The 17155-nt window shown below is 48.5% G+C and overlaps 1 protein-coding gene across 11 annotated transcripts in view; it reads left to right on the top strand.

Annotated features, from left to right (window-relative positions):
• The window catches only part of LOC117833457 (uncharacterized), a 46028-nt gene that overhangs the window by 27913 nt on the left and 960 nt on the right, over positions 1–17155 (top strand). For 4 of the 11 annotated variants that reach the window (XM_072295591.1, XM_072295588.1, XM_034712958.2 and 1 more), the window contains one exon: positions 1–17155. This exon is cut by the window's left edge. The exons of 1 other annotated variant lie outside the window; for it this stretch is intronic. The gene's annotated coding sequence lies outside the window, so the exon portion shown is untranslated. 6 more of the 11 variants (XM_072295593.1, XM_072295597.1, XM_072295592.1 and 3 more) reach the window with 5 other exon arrangements.

Below are 17155 nucleotides of genomic sequence, written 5' to 3'. Positions count from 1 at the left end.
CTTCAGATCAGCAATCTTCTTCAGCAGATCGGGTATTTGAATACTCTCAGCAGTTGTCGGTTCATCAAGCCACCGACTACTATATGTTGGGCGATAACCAGATGGCTTGTGGTCTTCAATATAAAACCATTTCTCCTTCCAACTGCCATGAGATGACACCAGCTCGTATTTCAAATACAGATCCGAGTACTGCTCTCGGATCTGGAAGCCAACACCACCAATAACTTGCATGTCGTCCTCACTAGGCTCTGGCTTCAAACGAAAAATCTTGCGAAATCGATTGAAATGGGGCTCCACTCCAAAAAAAAGCTTCGCACAGATGAACAAATATGGAGATATGCAAAAGGCCATTGGAATTCAGATGGATAAGTTGCAAACAATAGTAATCCAACATGCCCCGGAAGAAGTCAGATGTTGGAAGAGCAAGCCCATGCTCCACGAATCGAGCAAAGACTACCGTCTCATCGGGGTGTGTTTCGAACATCCAAGGATTGCCGAAGGAACACCTGCATCCCGCGACTACCTGCTCTTGTAGCAATTTGGCGTCGACCAGCGCCTGGATCTCCGTGTCCTTCATAGTGGACCGTTTCCAGGCCATCGCCTGATTTGGCGGCGCAGTTTGATCGGTCTTTCCACGCTTTGGGGCCGGCAGCTGGGGCTCTTTCCCTTTCGTGGAAGACTCCTTCTCTGATGCCTCCTTGATCCCCTTCTTCGAGCTCTCAAGCTTTCTCCTCATGCTGATTACTGCCTTGGGGAGCAAGCAGAGGCGGCGCAGGGGATGGAAGAGGCAGCGGCGCTGGCGATCTAAATATGCAACGGCGGCGGCGCTTAGGGCTAGAGTTTTTTTTGGCCTGAGCAACGAACAGATGCAAATGAAAGCGTAATGGGCAGGGGGTAACTTTCCCCCAATATTTATAACCACGACGGAGTTACTGACAGGGATCGAAAAGATAGAAGCAAAAGAAACAGCAAGAACGCAGGAAGATTCAAAAGGGGAAGGGAAACTAACGAGGAACAACAGCTCTTTCATTTACAGATGGAATCTTCAGATACATAGTAAGCCAGCCATAGCGGCGGCGCTAGAACCACTGCTACTCGAGGGATAAACTAGGGTCTGTGTTCTTCGATAATGACACGGTTCAACCCCTGTTAGCTATTACATAGCGATTCAGTTTTTACAGAGAAGTACTCTGAATGGTGATGGAGTAGTCTAAAGGCTTCGGTATCCTGATGGAGTAGTCTAAAGGCTTCAGTATCATGACATTTACCGGAGCAACGGATCGGTGTTTCCGCACAACGGCGAAAATTTTGGCATTATCCATGGGATATCGTTTTCCTTCCAAATCGGCATAAGCTCAACGGTCACAGTTGAGAAGACCCTTGTACCTCCTGGAACTAGTCGTGTAACGGCTCGGGTTACTCAACTCATCGAGTGGCTCGCAAAGGCGAGTCAGCTCGAACCTTGAGCTTTTCAGCTCTCTGGGCTCACATGCCCTAGTACGACTTGTACTCACAAGTCTACTCGGGTTTATCAACTCACCTAGCGGCCGGCAAACAGCGGGTCAGCAGCAACATGAGCTTATACAGCTCCCAAACACAAGCCTACACTTCAAAAGTTCGCAGAAAACGGACCAATGGCACAAGCAGCCAACAAGTCGACATAAGAGTACCCAAGTCTACTCGTTTCGACTACTTATTTCATACATGCATTTTTCGTATTAACGAATCTTGCAGGATATTACATCAATGCTTCTGCTCTAGCCCAAAGGACCAACGCACAGTTTCCTTGCGCATCCTACACAGTACGCCCACAATAATGCATGAGCAAAGGGACGACTACTTGGACTACGAGAAACAAGCGATAACTTCTGCAGACCACTCATCAATCGAGTACGATAACAACTCAAAGATGCGATTCCTGATCAAGTCAGCAGAAGAAAGTACTCTCACAAGCGAACTAGTGGGAAATCAAAATGCAAAATTCTCCCAAAGGATCATTGTACAGAGATACAAGTTCAGGAGCGATTACAACCGAAGGGAGCCTAAGACTACTGCAAGTTAACGAACTTGGCTACCTCCTCGGCTATGGGGTCTAACTCCTCCAAGTATTGCTTATACGTCTCGTCCGAACAATCTGCAGCAACACCTTCCGCAACCAGGGAAAGATCTGATTTGGGATAGAAGGACTTGACGAATTCTAACAGCTGCTTGGATATGGATTTCGCCATGCCCTGGATCAAGCTAGTTATCTTCCCCGGCGTATCCCTGATCCTGTCGATTAAAGGACGGGGCTCTACTCCGTCCGCAGGGGACTCCACTAGGTCCGCCACGAGTTGCGCCGCGTCTGACAGCCCCTTGATGGTGGTCATAGCCCTGACTAGATCGACCTCACCATCTTGGCGCATCGTGGATTCCTTCTCCAAGTCACGCTCCACCTTCTCCAGCCGAGCCTTGAGTTCTTCAAGCTCCTCCGACTGCCGGCAGTACGCGTTCATCCAATCGCTGATCGTGTTTTTCAGCAAAGTCTCCTGGCTTTTCAACTCTGCACCAAAGCACTAGGCGGTCAAGAAGCAAGCTACATACAACATACAAGCTATGGATCGCAAACACGAGTACTCACCATCGACTTTCTGGTGCAATGACTTATTACGCGCAACAACGCGCGCTTTCTCTCCTTCATACTCCCGTCGGTCAACTTTGAACGACGCCAAGGCACCATCATACTTCTTCAAGAATTCCAAAGTTCGCAGGCGCTCCTCGCTAATCTCCTTCTCCAGAAGCGCAACGCGATGCGAAGCCTCGTTTTGCTCCTGCAGAAGTTGTACATTCTGGCGAGATTTCTCAAACAGATCCTGAGTACAGAGAAATCAGTACTCTAAAGTGGATTTTTCAACTCAAATAGAGGAAGATGTTAGCTGAGTTCAAAACTCACATTGGTATATGTCAACAAACACTGATTTGCCTCAAAAACAGAGGATATAACCTGCGGATCAAATAAGGGGCTCTCGAAAGCCTCGACCTCCCTCTGCGGCAACGGATCTTCAGCCGCAGGATCAATCCTCGCACTCGGCTCCAAGACTAATTTTTGACTAAATGATAGCTCCGCCTAAGACGACGTCTCCGTAGCCGCCCCAACCGACTCAAGGGTGCGCGCAACCTCAATTTTGGGGGCTTCATTACTCGCAGCATTGAGGGGAAGGATGTCCAAAATGTCTGCTGCAGAAGGTCCTCGAGCCGATGCGGCTTCAGGCAGCAGCTCGGGTGTAGAATTCTGGGAGACTACCTATTGTCGCCAATACCTGCAGCAATTAGTTCAGCAACGGCGGCCGCGCGACTGCTACTACTACTAGCTACTCACCGCCAACGGAAGCTTCGGGCAGTGTGGCGTCTGACACTACCTCCGGCGTTTTTACCACTTCACTCATGTTCGTCTCCGTCGAACCAGCCACACTATCGGTTGCCACCTCCATTTTGATGACTGCGTGATGGGTCACCGTCTTCGATGCCACGGCTACGTCACCGGCAGCCGTTTCCGTCATAATATCTGCATTGCCAGCTGCTGCTTCCGCTGTCTCGACTACATTGTTGACAGTCATTTCTGCGGCATCAAACACTGCATCAGCAGCCACCTCAACATCTTCAACTACTTCATCAGTTGTCTGCAAAAGAAAAAAATAAAGATAAGCAATCGCGACTACGCAAGACAAGTCGGAATGTACTCGTAACTTCACAATTTGCCCTTCCGCAAAGGTTATTACCATCGGGGGTGCAGCGTTGAAGATGTGGTCGCGTCGAGCGTGCTGCTTAGGCATCGCGGTCCGACGCTTTTTCGGCACCGGGAGCAAGTGCTCATCGGTGTCATCACTCTCTGAAGGTCGTTTTGAGGCGTCAGAAGACGATTTGCCTCCCTTAGAAGCTCACGGCTGCATCACAAAGTCATCATCAGCATCAGAATCAGAGTCGCTAAAAGACTCGATATCCTCCTCGTCCTCCTCCACCCCTTCTGAAGGATTCCCAGGCAATCGCAGTAAGTGTTCTCGCATTGCATTTTTTGCATCATCTGCACTGGGGGGAGGAGGAGGCGAATACTAAAGAAGTACATCAGCCTGCACAAAAATAAACAAGTCGGAAAACAAGAGACCAAGAGATTACGAGTACTTGAAGCGCAGCAAGTGTTGAGAACTTACTTCATTTGGCTTGTTCGACTTGTTGAACTCCTGGACCGCTACGGGCATATCGTCAAGCTCTCTGAACATTCGGCTCAGACGAACCCCCACCTCTTCATCTGAAATATCTTCGGATGACATCCGTGAAGGATCGTCGAGTCCAGAGTACTCATACCCGGGAGTTGTCCGAAGCTGCAATGGCTGCACACGTCTTTTCAGAAAACTGCGAGCAACGGCTACTCCTATCATTCCTTGCTCCTTCAGATCAGCAATCTTCTTCAGCAGATCGGGTATTTGAATACTCTCAGCAGTTGTCGGTTCATCAAGCCACCGACTACTATATGTTGGGCGATAACCAGATGGCTTGTGGTCTTCAATATAAAACCATTTCTCCTTCCAACTGCCATGAGATGACACCAGCTCGTATTTCAAATACAGATCCGAGTACTGCTCTCGGATCTGGAAGCCAACACCACCAATAACTTGCATGTCGTCCTCACTAGGCTCTGGCTTCAAACGAAAAATCTTCCGAAATCGATTGAAATGGGGCTCCACTCCAAAAAAAGCTTCGCACAGATGAACAAATATGGAGATATGCAAAAGGCCATTGGAATTCAGATGGACAAGTTGCAAACAATAGTAATCCAACAGGCCCCGGAAGAAGTCAGATGTTGGAAGAGCAAGCCCATGCTCCACGAATCGAGCAAAGACTACCGTCTCATCGGGGTGTGTTTCGAACATCCAAGGATTGCCGAAGGAACACCTCCATCCCGCGACTACCTGCTCTTGTAGCAATTTGGCGTCGACCAGCGCCTGGATCTTCGTGTCCTTCATAGTGGATCGTTTCCAGGCCATCGCCTGATTTGGCGACGCAGTTTGATCGGTCTTTCCACGCTTTGGGGCCGGCAGCTGGGGCTCTTTCCCTTTCATGGAAGACTCCTTCTCTGATGCCTCCTTGATCCCCTTCTTCGAGCTCTCAAGCTTTCTCCTCATGCTGATTACTGCCTTGGGGAGCAAGCGGAGGCGGCGCAGGGGATGGAAGAGGCAGCGGCGCTGGCGATCTAAAGATGCAACGGCGGCGGCGCTTAGGGCTAGGGTTTTTTCTGGCCTGAGCAACGAACAGATGCAAATGAAAGCGTAATGGGCAGGGGTAACTTTCCCCCAATATTTATAACCACGACGGAGTTACTGACAGGGATCGAAAAGATAGAAGCAAAAGAAACAGCAAGAACGCAGGCAGATTCAAAAGGGGAAAGGGGAAACTGACGAGGAACTGCAGCTCTATCACTTAGAGACTGAATCTTCAGATACATAGTAAGCCAGCCATAGCGGCGGCGCTAGAACCACTACTACTCGAGGGATAAACTAGGGTCTGTGTTTTTCGATAATGACCCGGTTCAACCCCTGTTAGCTATTACATAGCGATTCAATTTTTACAGAGAAGTACTCTGAATGGCGATGGAGTATTCTGAAGGCTTCAGTATCCTGATGGAGTAGTCTGAAGGCTTCAGTATCATGACAGTTACCGGAGCAACGGATCGGTATTTCCGCGCAACGGCGAAAAATTTGGCATTATCCATGGGATATCGTTTTCCTTCCAAATTGGCATAAGCTCAACGGTCACAGTTGAGAAGACCCTTGTACCTCCTAGAACTAGTCGTGTAACGGCTCGGGTTACTCAACTCATCGAGTGGCTCGCAAAGGCGAGTCAGCTCAAACCTTGAGCTTTTCAGCTCTTCGGGCTCACACGTCCTAGTACGACTTGTACTCACAAGTCTACTCAGGTTTCTCAACTCACCTAGCGGCCGGCAAACAGCGGGTCAGCAGCAACATGAGCTTATACAGCTCCCAGACACAAGCCTACACTTCAAAAGTTCGCAGAAAACGGACCAATGGCATAAGCAGCTAACAAGTCGACATAAGAGTACCCAAGTCTACTCGTTTCGACTACTTATTTCATACATGCATTTTTCGTATTAATGAATCTTGCAGGATATTACATCAATGCTTCTGCTCTAGCCCAAAGGACCAACGCACAGTTTCCTTGCGCATCCTACACAGTACGCCCACAATAATGCATGAGCAAAGGGACGACTACTTGGACTTTGAGAAACAAGCGATAACTTCTGCAGACCACTCATCAATCGAGTACGATAACAACTCAAAGATGCGATTCCTGATCAAGTCAGCAGAAGAAAGTACTCTCACAAGCGAACTAGTGGGAAATCAAAATGCAAAATTCTCCCAAAGGATCATTGCACAGAGATACAAGTTCAGGAGCGATTACAACCGAAGGGAGCCTAAGACTACTGCAAGTTAACGAACTTGGCTACCTCCTCGGCTATGGGGTCTAACTCCTCCAAGTATTGCTTATACGTCTCGTCCGAACAATCTGCAGCAACACCTTCCGCAACCAGGGAAAGATCTGCTTTGGGATAGAAGGACTTGACGAATCCTAACAGCTGCTTGGATATGGATTTCGCCATGCCCTGGATCAAGCTGGTTATCTTCCCCGGCGTATCCCTGATCCTGTCGATTAAAGGACGGGGCTCTACTCCGTCCGCAGGGGGCTCCACTAGGTCCGCCACGAGTTGCGCCGCGTCTGACAGCCCTTGATGGTGGTCATAGCCCTGACTAGACCGACCTCACCATCTTGGCGCATCGTGGATTCCTTCTCCAAGTCACGCTCCACCTTCTCCAGCCGAGCCTTGAGTTCTTCAAGCTCCTCCGACTGCCGGCAGTACGCGTTCATCCAATCGCTGATCGTGTTTTTTAGCAAAGTCTCCTGGCTTTTCAACTCTGCACCAAAGCACTAGGCAGTCAAGAAGCAAGCTACATACAACATACAAGCTATGGATCGCAAACACGAGTACTCACCATCGACTTTCTGGTGCAATGACTTATTACGCGCAACAACGCGCGCTTTCTCTCCTTCATACTCCCGTCGGTCAACATTGAACGACGCCAAGGCACCATCATACTTCTTCAAGAATTCCGAAGTTCGCAGGCGCTCCTCGCTAATCTCCTTCTCCAGAAGTGCAACGCGGCGCGAAGCCTCGTTTTGCTCCTGCAGAAGTTGTACATTCTGGCGAGACTTCTCAAACAGATCCTGAGTACAGAGAAATCAGTACTCTAAAGTGGATTTTTCAACTCAAATAGAGGAAGATGTTAGCTGAGTTCAAAACTCACATTGGTATATGTCAACAAACACTGATTTGCCTCAAAAACAGAGGATATAACCTGCGGATCAAATAAGGGGCTCTCGAAAGCCTCGACCTCCCTCTGCGGCAACGGATCTTCAGCCGCAGGATCAATCCTCGCACTCGGCTCCAAGACTAATTTTTGACTAAATGATAGCTCCGCCTAAGACGACGTCTCCGTAGCCGCCCCAACCGACTCAAGGGTGCGCGCAACCTCAATCTTGGGGGCTTCATTACTCGCAGCATTGAGGGGAAGGATGTCCAAAATGTCTGCTGCAGAAGGTCCTTGAGCCGATGCGGCTTCAGGCAGCAGCTCGGGTGTAGAATTCTGGGAGACTACCTATTGTCGCCAATACCTGCAGCAATTAGTTCAGCAACGGCGGCCGCGCGACTGCTACTACTACTAGCTTCTCACCGCCAACGGAAGCTTCGGGCAGTGTGGCGTCTGACACTACCTCCGGCGTTTTTACCACTTCACTCATGTTCGTCTCCGTCGAACCAGCCACACTATCGGTTGCCACCTCCATTTCGATGACTGCGTGATGGGTCACCGTCTTCGATGCCACGGCTACGTCACCGCCAGCCGTTTCTGTCATAATATCTGCATTGCCAGCTGCTGCTTCCGCTGTCTCGACTACATTGTTGACAGTCATTTCTGCGGCATCAAACACTGCATCAGCAGCCACCTCAACATCTTCAACTACTTCATCAGTTGTCTGCAAAAGAAAAAAATAAAGATAAGCAATCGCGACTACGCAAGACAAGTCGGAATGTACTCGTAACTTCACAATTTGCCCTTCCGCAAAGGTTATTACCATCGGGGGTGCAGCGTTGAAGATGTGGTCGCGTCGAGCGTGCTGCTTAGGCATCGCGGTCCGACGCTTTTTCGGCACCGGGAGCAAGTGCTCATCGGTGTCATCACTCTCTGAAGGTCGTTTTGAGGTGTCAGAAGACGATTGCCTCCCTTAGAAGCTCGCGGCTGCATCACAAAGTCATCATCAGCATCAGAATCAGAGTCGCTAAAAGACTCGATATCCTCCTCCTCCTCCTCCACTCCTTCTGAAGGATTCCCAGGCAATCGCAGTAAGTGTTCTCGCATTGCATTTTTTGCATCATCTGCACTGGGGGGAGGAGGAGGCGAATAATAAAGAAGTACATCAGCCTGCACAAAAATAAACAAGTCGGAAAACAAGAGACCAAGAGATTACGAGTACTTGAAGCGCAGCAAGTGTTGAGAACTTACTTCATTTGGCTTGTTCGACTTGTTGAACTCCTGGACCGCTACGGGCATATCGTCAAGCTCTCTGAACATTCGGCTCAGACGAACCCCCACCTCTTCATCTGAAATATCTTCGGATGACATCCGTGAAGGATCGTCGAGTCCAGAGTACTCATACCTGGGAGTTGTCCGAAGCTGCAATGGCTGCACACGTCTTTTCAGAAAACTGCGAGCAACGGCTACTCCTGTCATTCCTTGCTCCTTCAGATCAGCAATCTTCTTCAGCAGATCGGGTATTTGAATACTCTCAGCAGTTGTCGGTTCATCAAGCCACCGACTACTATATGTTGGGCGATAACCAGATGGCTTGTGGTCTTCAATATAAAACCATTTCTCCTTCCAACTGCCATGAGATGACACCAGCTCGTATTTCAAATACAGATCCGAGTACTGCTCTCGGATCTGGAAGCCAACACCACCAATAACTTGCATGTCGTCCTCACTAGGCTCTGGCTTCAAACGAAAAATCTTGCGAAATCGATTGAAATGGGGCTCCACTCCCAAAAAAGCTTCGCACAGATGAACAAATATGGAGATATGCAAAAGGCCATTGGAATTCAGATGGACAAGTTGCAAACAATAGTAATCCAACAGGCCCCGGAAGAAGTCAGATGTTGGAAGAGCAAGCCCATGCTCCACGAATCGAGCAAAGACTACCGTCTGATCGGGGTGTGTTTCGAACATCCAAGGATTGCCGAAGGAACACCTCCATCCCGCGACTACCTGCTCTTGTAGCAATTTGGCGTCGACCAGCGCCTGGATCTTCGTGTCCTTCATAGTGGATCGTTTCCAGGCCATCGCCTGATTTGGCGGCGCAGTTTGATCGGTCTTTCCACGCTTTGGGGCCGGCAGCTGGGGCTCTTTCCCTTTCGTGGAAGACTCCTTCTTGGATGCCTCCTTGGTCCCCTTCTTCGAGCTCTCAAGCTTTCTCTCCATCCTGATTACTGCCTTGGGGAGCAAGCGGAGGCGGCGCAGGGGATGGAAGAGGCAGCGGCGCTGGCGATCTAAAGATGCAACGGCGGCGGCGCTTAGGGCTAGGGTTTTTTCTGGCCTGAGCAACGAACAGATGCAAATGAAAGCGTAATGGGCAGAGGTAACTTTCCCCCAATATTTATAACCACGACGGAGTTACTGACAGGGATCGAAAAGATAAAAGCAAAAGAAACAGCAAGAACGCAGGCAGATTCAAAAGGGGGAAAGGGAAACTGACGAGGAACTGCAGCTCTATCACTTAGAGATGGAATCTTCAGATACATAGTAAGCCAGCCATAGCGGCGGCGCTAGAACCACTGCTACTTGAGGGATAAACTAGGGTCTGTGTTCTTCGATAATGACCCGGTTCAACCCCTGTTAGCTATTACATAGCGATTCAATTTTTACAGAGAAGTACCTTGAATGGCGATGGAGTATTCTGAAGGCTTCAGTATCCTGATGGAGTAGTCTGAAGGCTTGAGTATCATGACAGTTACCGGAGCAACGGATCGGTATTTCCGCGCAACGGCGAAAAATTTGGCATTATCCATGGGATATCGTTTTCCTTCCAAATTGGCATAAGCTCAACGGTCACAGTTGAGAAGACCCTTGTACCTCCTGGAACTAGTCGTGTAACGGCTCGGGTTACTCAACTCATCGAGTGGCTCGCAAAGGCGAGTCAGCTCAAACCTTGAGCTTTTCAGCTCTTCGGGCTCACACGCCCTAGTACGACTTGTACTCACAAGTCTACTCGGGTTTCTCAACTCACCTAGCGGCCGGCAAACAGCGGGTCAGCAGCAACATGAGCTTATACAGCTCCCAGACACAAGCCTACACTTCAAAAGTTCGCAGAAAACGGACCAATGGCATAAGCAGCTAACAAGTCGACATAAGAGTACCCAAGTCTACTCGTTTCGACTACTTATTTCATACATGCATTTTTCGTATTAACGAATCTTGCAGGATATTACATCAATGCTTCTGCTCTAGCCCAAAGGACCAACGCACAGTTTCCTTGCGCATCCTACACAGTACGCCCACAATAATGCATGAGCAAAGGGATGACTACTTGGACTACGAGAAACAAGCGATAACTTCTGCAGACCACTCATCAATCGAGTACGATAACAACTCAAAGATGCGATTCCTGATCAAGTCAGTAGAAGAAAGTACTCTCACAAGCGAACTAGTGGGAAATCAAAATGCAAAATTCTCCCAAAGGATCATTGTACAGAGATACAAGTTCAGGAGCGATTACAACCGAAGGGAGCCTAAGACTACTGCAAGTTAACGAACTTGGCTACCTCCTCGGCTATGGGGTCTAACTCCTCCAAGTATTGCTTATACGTCTCGTCCAAACAATCTGCAGCAACACCTTTCGCAACCAGGGAAAGATCTGCTTTGGGATAGAAGGACTTGACGAATCCTAACAGCTGCTTGGATATGGATTTCGCCATGCCCTGGATCAAGCTGGTTATCTTCCCCGGCGCATCCCTGATCCTGTCGATTAAAGGATGGGGCTCTACTCCGTCCGCAGGGGGCTCCACTAGGTCCACCACGAGTTGCGCCGCGTCTGACAGCTCCTTGATGGTGGTCATAGCCCTAACTAGACCGACCTCACCATCTTGGCGCATCTTGGATTCCTTCTCCAAGTCACGCTCCACCTTCTCCAGTCGAGCCTTGAGTTCTTCAAGCTCCTTCGACTGCCGGCAGTACGCGTTCTTCCAATCGGTGATCGTGTTTTTCAGCAAAGTCTCCTGGCTTTTCAACTCTGCACCAAAGCAATAGGCAGTCAAGAAGCAGGCTACATACAACATACAAGCTATGGATCGAAAACACGAGTACTCACCATCGACTTTCTGGTGCAATGACTTATTACGCGCAACAACGCACGCTTTCTCTCCTTCATACTCCCGTCGTTCAACTTCGAACGACGCCAAGGCACCATCATACTTCTTCAAGAATTCTGAAGTCCGCCGGCGCTCCTCGCTAATCTCCTTCTCCAGAAGCGCAACGCGGCGCGCAGCCTTGTTTTGCTCCCGCAGAAGTTGTACATTCTGGCGAGACTTCTCAAACAGATCCTGAGTACAGAGAAATCAGTACTCTAAAGCGGATTTTTCAACTCAAATAGAGGAAGATGTCAGCTGAGTTCAAAACTCACCTTGGTATACGTCAACAAACGCTGATTTGCCTCAAAAACAGAGGATATAACCTGCGGCTCAAATAAGGGGCTCTCGAAAGCCTCGACCTCCCTCTGCGGAAACGGATCTTCAGCCGCGGAATCAGTCCTCGCACTCGGCTCCAAGACTAATTCTTGACTAAATGATAGCTCCGCCTGAGACGACATCTCCGTAGCCGCCCCAACCGACTCAAGGGTGCGCGCAACCTCAATCTTGGGGGCTTCAGTACTCGCAGCATTGAGGGGAAGGGTGTCCAAAATGTCTGCTGCAGAAGGTCCTTGAGCCGATGCGGCTTCAGGTAGCAGCTCGGGAGTAGAATTCTGGGAGACTACCGGCGCCACATCTTGAAGAGCGATGGCCACATCCTGCAATAAAGCAGCCGCTAGAGATGTAGCACTGGGATCCGCGGCGGGCACTGGGTTCTCCTCTGACAGCCCGATAACAGGCGCAGAAGCGGGCTCCGCGGTTAAGTGGCCTCCGCTATCAGCAGCTGTTTCGGTGCTCACCGCTCTAGGGTCAACATTTGAAGATGTCCTACACACAACAAGACATAAGAGTCAGAGAACAACTACTCGACATCAAACCAATACTCAGCAATTGCGAGGGTACTCACTTGGTCGACCGACGAGGGACCAGGGAACGTTTCCCCATCAAGGGCTTCGGCATGATGCTGGGGGCTGGTATATTCATCGGGGTAGGTGGCGGATTCTCCAGATTGTCGCCAATACCTGCAGCAATTAGTTCAGCAACGGCGGCCGCACGACTACTACTACTACTAGCGTACTCACCGCCAACGGAAGCTTCGGGCAGCGTGGCGTCTGACACTGCCTCCGGCGTTTTTACCACCTCACTCATGTTCGTCTCCGCCGAACCAGCCACACTATCGGTTGCCACCTCCATTTCGACGACTGCGTGATGGGTCACCGTCTTCGACGCCACGGCTATGTCACCGGCAGCCGTCTCCGTCATGACATCTGCATTGCCAGCTGCTGCTTCCGCTGTCTCGACTACATTGTTGACAGTCATTTCAGCGGCATCAAACACTGCATCAGCAGCCACCTCAACATCTTCAACTACTTCATCAGTTGTTTGCAAAAGAAAAAAATCAAGATAAGCAATCGCGACTACGCAAGACAAGTCGGAATGTACTCGTAACTCCACAATTTGCCCTTCCGCAAAGGTTATTACCATCGAAGGTGCAGCGTTGAAGATGTGGTGATCGCGTCGAGCGCGCTGCTTAGGCATCGCAGTCCAACGCTTTTTCGGCAGTGGGACCAAGTGCTCATCGGTGTTATCACCCTCTGAAGGTCGTTTTGAGGCGTCAGAAGACGATTTGCCTCCCTTAGAAGCCCGCAGCTGCATCACAAAGTCATCATCAGCATCAGAATCAGAGTCGCTAAAAGACTTGATTTCATCCTTCTCCTCCTCCCCACCTTCTGAAGGATCACCAGGCAATCGCAGTAAGTGTACTCGCATTGCATTTTTTGCATCATCTGCACTGGGGGGAGGAGGAGGCGAATAGTAAAGAAGTACATCAGCCTGCACAAAAATAAACAACTCGGAAAACAAGAGACCAAGAGATTACGAGTACTTGAAGCGCAGCAAGTGATGAGAACTTACTTCCTTTGGCTTGTTCGACTTGTTGAACTCCTCGACCGCTACGGGCGTATCGTCAAGCTCTCTGAACATTCGGCTCAGACGAACCCCCACCTCTTCATCTGAAATATCTTCGGATGACATCCGTGAAGGATCTTCGAGTCCAGAGTACTCATACCCGGGAGTTGTCTGAAGCTGCAATGGCCGCACACGACTTTTCAGAAAACTGCGAGCAACGGCTACTCCTGTCATGTCTTGCTCCTTCAGATCAGCAATCTTCTTCAGCAGATCGGGTATTTGAATACTCTCAGCAGTTGTCGGTTCATCAAGCCACCGACTACTGTATGTTCGGCGATGACCAGTTATCTTGGGCAGAGATGGCTTGTGGTCTTCAATATAAAACCATTTCTCCTTCCAACTGCCATGAGATGACACCAGCTCGTATTTCAAATACAGATCCGAGTACTATTCTCGGATCTGGAAGCCAGCACCACCAATAACTTGCATGTCGTCCTCACTAGGCTGTGGCTTCAGATGAAAAATCTTGCGAAAAAGATTGAAATCGGGCTCCACCCCCAAAAAAGCTTCGCACAGATGAACAAATATGGAGATATGCAAAATGCCATTGGGATTCAGATGGACAAGTTGCAAAGAATAGTAATCCAACAGGCCCCGGAAGAAGTCAGATGTTGGAAGAGCAAGCCCACGCTCCACGAATCGAGCAAAGACTACCGTCTCATCGGGGTCTGTTTCGAACATCCAAGGATTGCCGAAGGAACACCTCCATCCCGCGACTACCTGCTCTTGTAGCAATTTGGCGTCGACCAGCGCCTGGATCTCCGTGTCCTTCATAGTGGATCCTTTCCAGGCCATCGCCTGGTTTGGCGGCGCAGTTTGATCGGTCTTTCCACGCTTTGGGGCTGGCAGCTGGGGCTCTTTCCCTTTCCTGGAAGACTCCTTCTTGGATGCCTCCTTTGTCCCCTTCTTCGAGCTCTCAAGCTTTCTCCCCATCCTGATTCCTGCCTTGGGGAGCATCCGGAGGCGGCGCAGGCGATGGAAGAGGCAGCGGCGCTGGCGATCTAAAGATGCAACGGCGGCGGCACTAGAAGCTAGGGTTTTTTCGGCCTGAACAGATGCGAGTGGAAGCGTAAGGGTCAGGGGTAACTTTCCCCCAACATTTATAACCGCGAAAAAGTTACCGGGGTAGCAGAACGGAAGTACTCTGAATGGCGATGGAGTAGTCTGAAGTCTTCAGTATCCTGATGGAGTAGTCTGAAGGCTTCAGTATCATGACAACTGCCCCCCCCCCTAATTTCCTTGTCCTCAAGGATGAAAAGAAGGAAACACCCGACGAATGAAGGCTGCATCTTCCCAAGTTGCTTCTGAGGATGGTAGATTGGTCCACTGAATCAGCCACTGCACAACAGGTACATTGTTTCTTGGGATCATTCTCCTTTCCAAAATTGCCTCTGGTGCTACTTTGATGATTCCTTTTTCATCTACCAGCGGCAAATCAGGTGTTGGCACTACTGTTGGACCAATATGCTTTTTTAGTTGGCTGACATGAAACACTGGATGTAATGTGCAGTTGTCCGGTAAGAGTAACTTGTATGCTGTATTACCAATCTTTTCTAGGACTCGAAATGGTCCATAATACTTAGGATGCAGCTTCAAGGAATTGTGCAAGCTCAAAGATGTATGCCTGTATGGTTGCAGCTTCAAATAAACCCTAGAGCCAATTTCCAATTCTCTTTCAGACCTGTGTTTGTCTACCTGATGTTTAATTCTTGCTTGGGCTTTTGCAAGATTGTCTCTGATGAGTTGGTTGGCCAATTGTCTATTATGCAGAATTTCCCTGACATTGTCATTGGGGCAATCTGGAAAAACCACTTCTGCCACCATCGGAGGAGGAAAGCCATACAAAGCTTGGAAGGGAGTCATGTTGAGAGATGTGTGATAAGATGTATTGTACCACCACTCAGCTGATGAGAGACAATAGAACCACCTTCTAGGAGCAGTGAAACACATGCACCTAAGATAGTTTTCCAAGCACTGATTTACTCTTTCAGTTTGTCCATCAGTTTGTGGATGATATGCTGAACTTAAATGTAATTTGATGCCCATTGATTTGAAAACTGATTGCCAAATGTGACTTGTGAAGATTCTGTCTCTATCAGTCACCATAACCATTGGTGGTCCATGCAACTTGAACACATTATCAGTTAATAGGGGAATGACGTCAGTAACAGTGAATGGATGACTCAAGGGTAAAAAAATGGGAGTACTTTGTGAATCTATCAACCACCACTAATATGACATCTTTACCATTTTATTTTGGTAAGCCTTCAATGAAATCCATTGATATGTGTGTCCAGGCCATATCTGGGACTGGGAGTTGTTCCAACAATCCTAGGTAAGGGGTGTGTTCACTCTTATTCTTTTGACAGATGGGACGAGCTTTGACATAATCCTTGACAGCTTTGTGGAGCTTAGGCCAATAGAATACCAGTTTCAATCTTTGACAAGAAGTAGCCCTTTCACCTGAATGACCTCCCAAGGCTGACTTATGAAAATTTTCCAATAGTTGAGTCCTCAAAGAGTCATGTTGGCCAATCACCACTTTGCCCTTATATCTCAACACCCCACTTGTTAATGAGTAGTGTGGGACAGCCTGACTGTCCAAACTCAGTTTCGTTATCAAGTCCAGGCAAATAGGGTCATCCTTATAGCTGTCAATAACTTGTTCCACCCAAGCTGCTATGACCATAGAGATGGCATTGGTTGATGGATTGAAGTCAACTCTGGATAAAGCATCTGCTGCTCTATTCTCCTTACCCTTTTTATACTCAATCTTATAGTTGTAACCCAGCTATTTCACAAATAACTTGTGCTGAATTCCTGCAAGTAATCTTTGCTCATGAATATACTTTAAGCTTTGTTGATCAGTTCTGATAATCACAGAAGTACTGGCCAAGTAATGCTTCCACTTTTTTAAAGCCTCCAAAATAGCCATTGCTTCCTTTTCATATGTGGACAAGGCTACAACTTTAGGTCCCAAAGTCTTGCTAAGAAAAGAGAGGGGCCTGCCATTCTGCATCAAAACAGCTCCTATACCAGTGCCACTAGCATCAGCTTCCAAGATAAAAGGTTGGGAGAAATCAGGAAGAGCCAGAACAGGTGGATTAGACATGATGTTCTTCAATTGTGCAAAGGCTTGATCTTGCTTAGAGGTCCACTCAAATGCATTTTTCTTCAAAGCATCAAACAAAGGCCTGCAAATTATGCCATAACCCTGGATAAACCTCCTGTAATATCCAGTTAAACCAAGAAATGCCCTCAACTCTGTAGTAGTCTTTGGTGTGGGCCACTTTTGAATAATGATTATCTTTGAAGGGTCTGTAGCTACTCCAGCCTTGCTAATAACATGTCCCAAGTACTCTACTTCAGATTGAGCAAAAGTACATTTGGAGAACTTAGCGTGTAGTTTATTTTCTCTTAACACTGCTAGAACAGCTCTCAAATGATCAACATGGTCTTGCATGGAAGTGCTATAATTTAAGATGTCATCAAAGAACACCGAGGCGAATTTCCTTAAAAAGTCTGCCAACACATTATTCATCAATGTTTGAAAAGTTGCTGGAGCATTTGTGAGTCCAAAAGGCATTACCAAATATTCAAAGTGACCAACATGTGTTGTGAATGCAGTCTTATGTATATCAGATTCCTACATCCTAATCTGATGATAGTCATGTTGTGCTACAG

This window comes from Setaria viridis, chromosome 8, assembly GCF_005286985.2.
Source record: "Setaria viridis chromosome 8, Setaria_viridis_v4.0, whole genome shotgun sequence".
In the NCBI taxonomy this organism is placed as follows: Eukaryota; Viridiplantae; Streptophyta; class Magnoliopsida; order Poales; family Poaceae; genus Setaria; species Setaria viridis.
The sequence above is the reverse complement of the archived record's forward strand: the minus strand, read 5'-3'. Positions and strand labels throughout refer to the sequence as shown.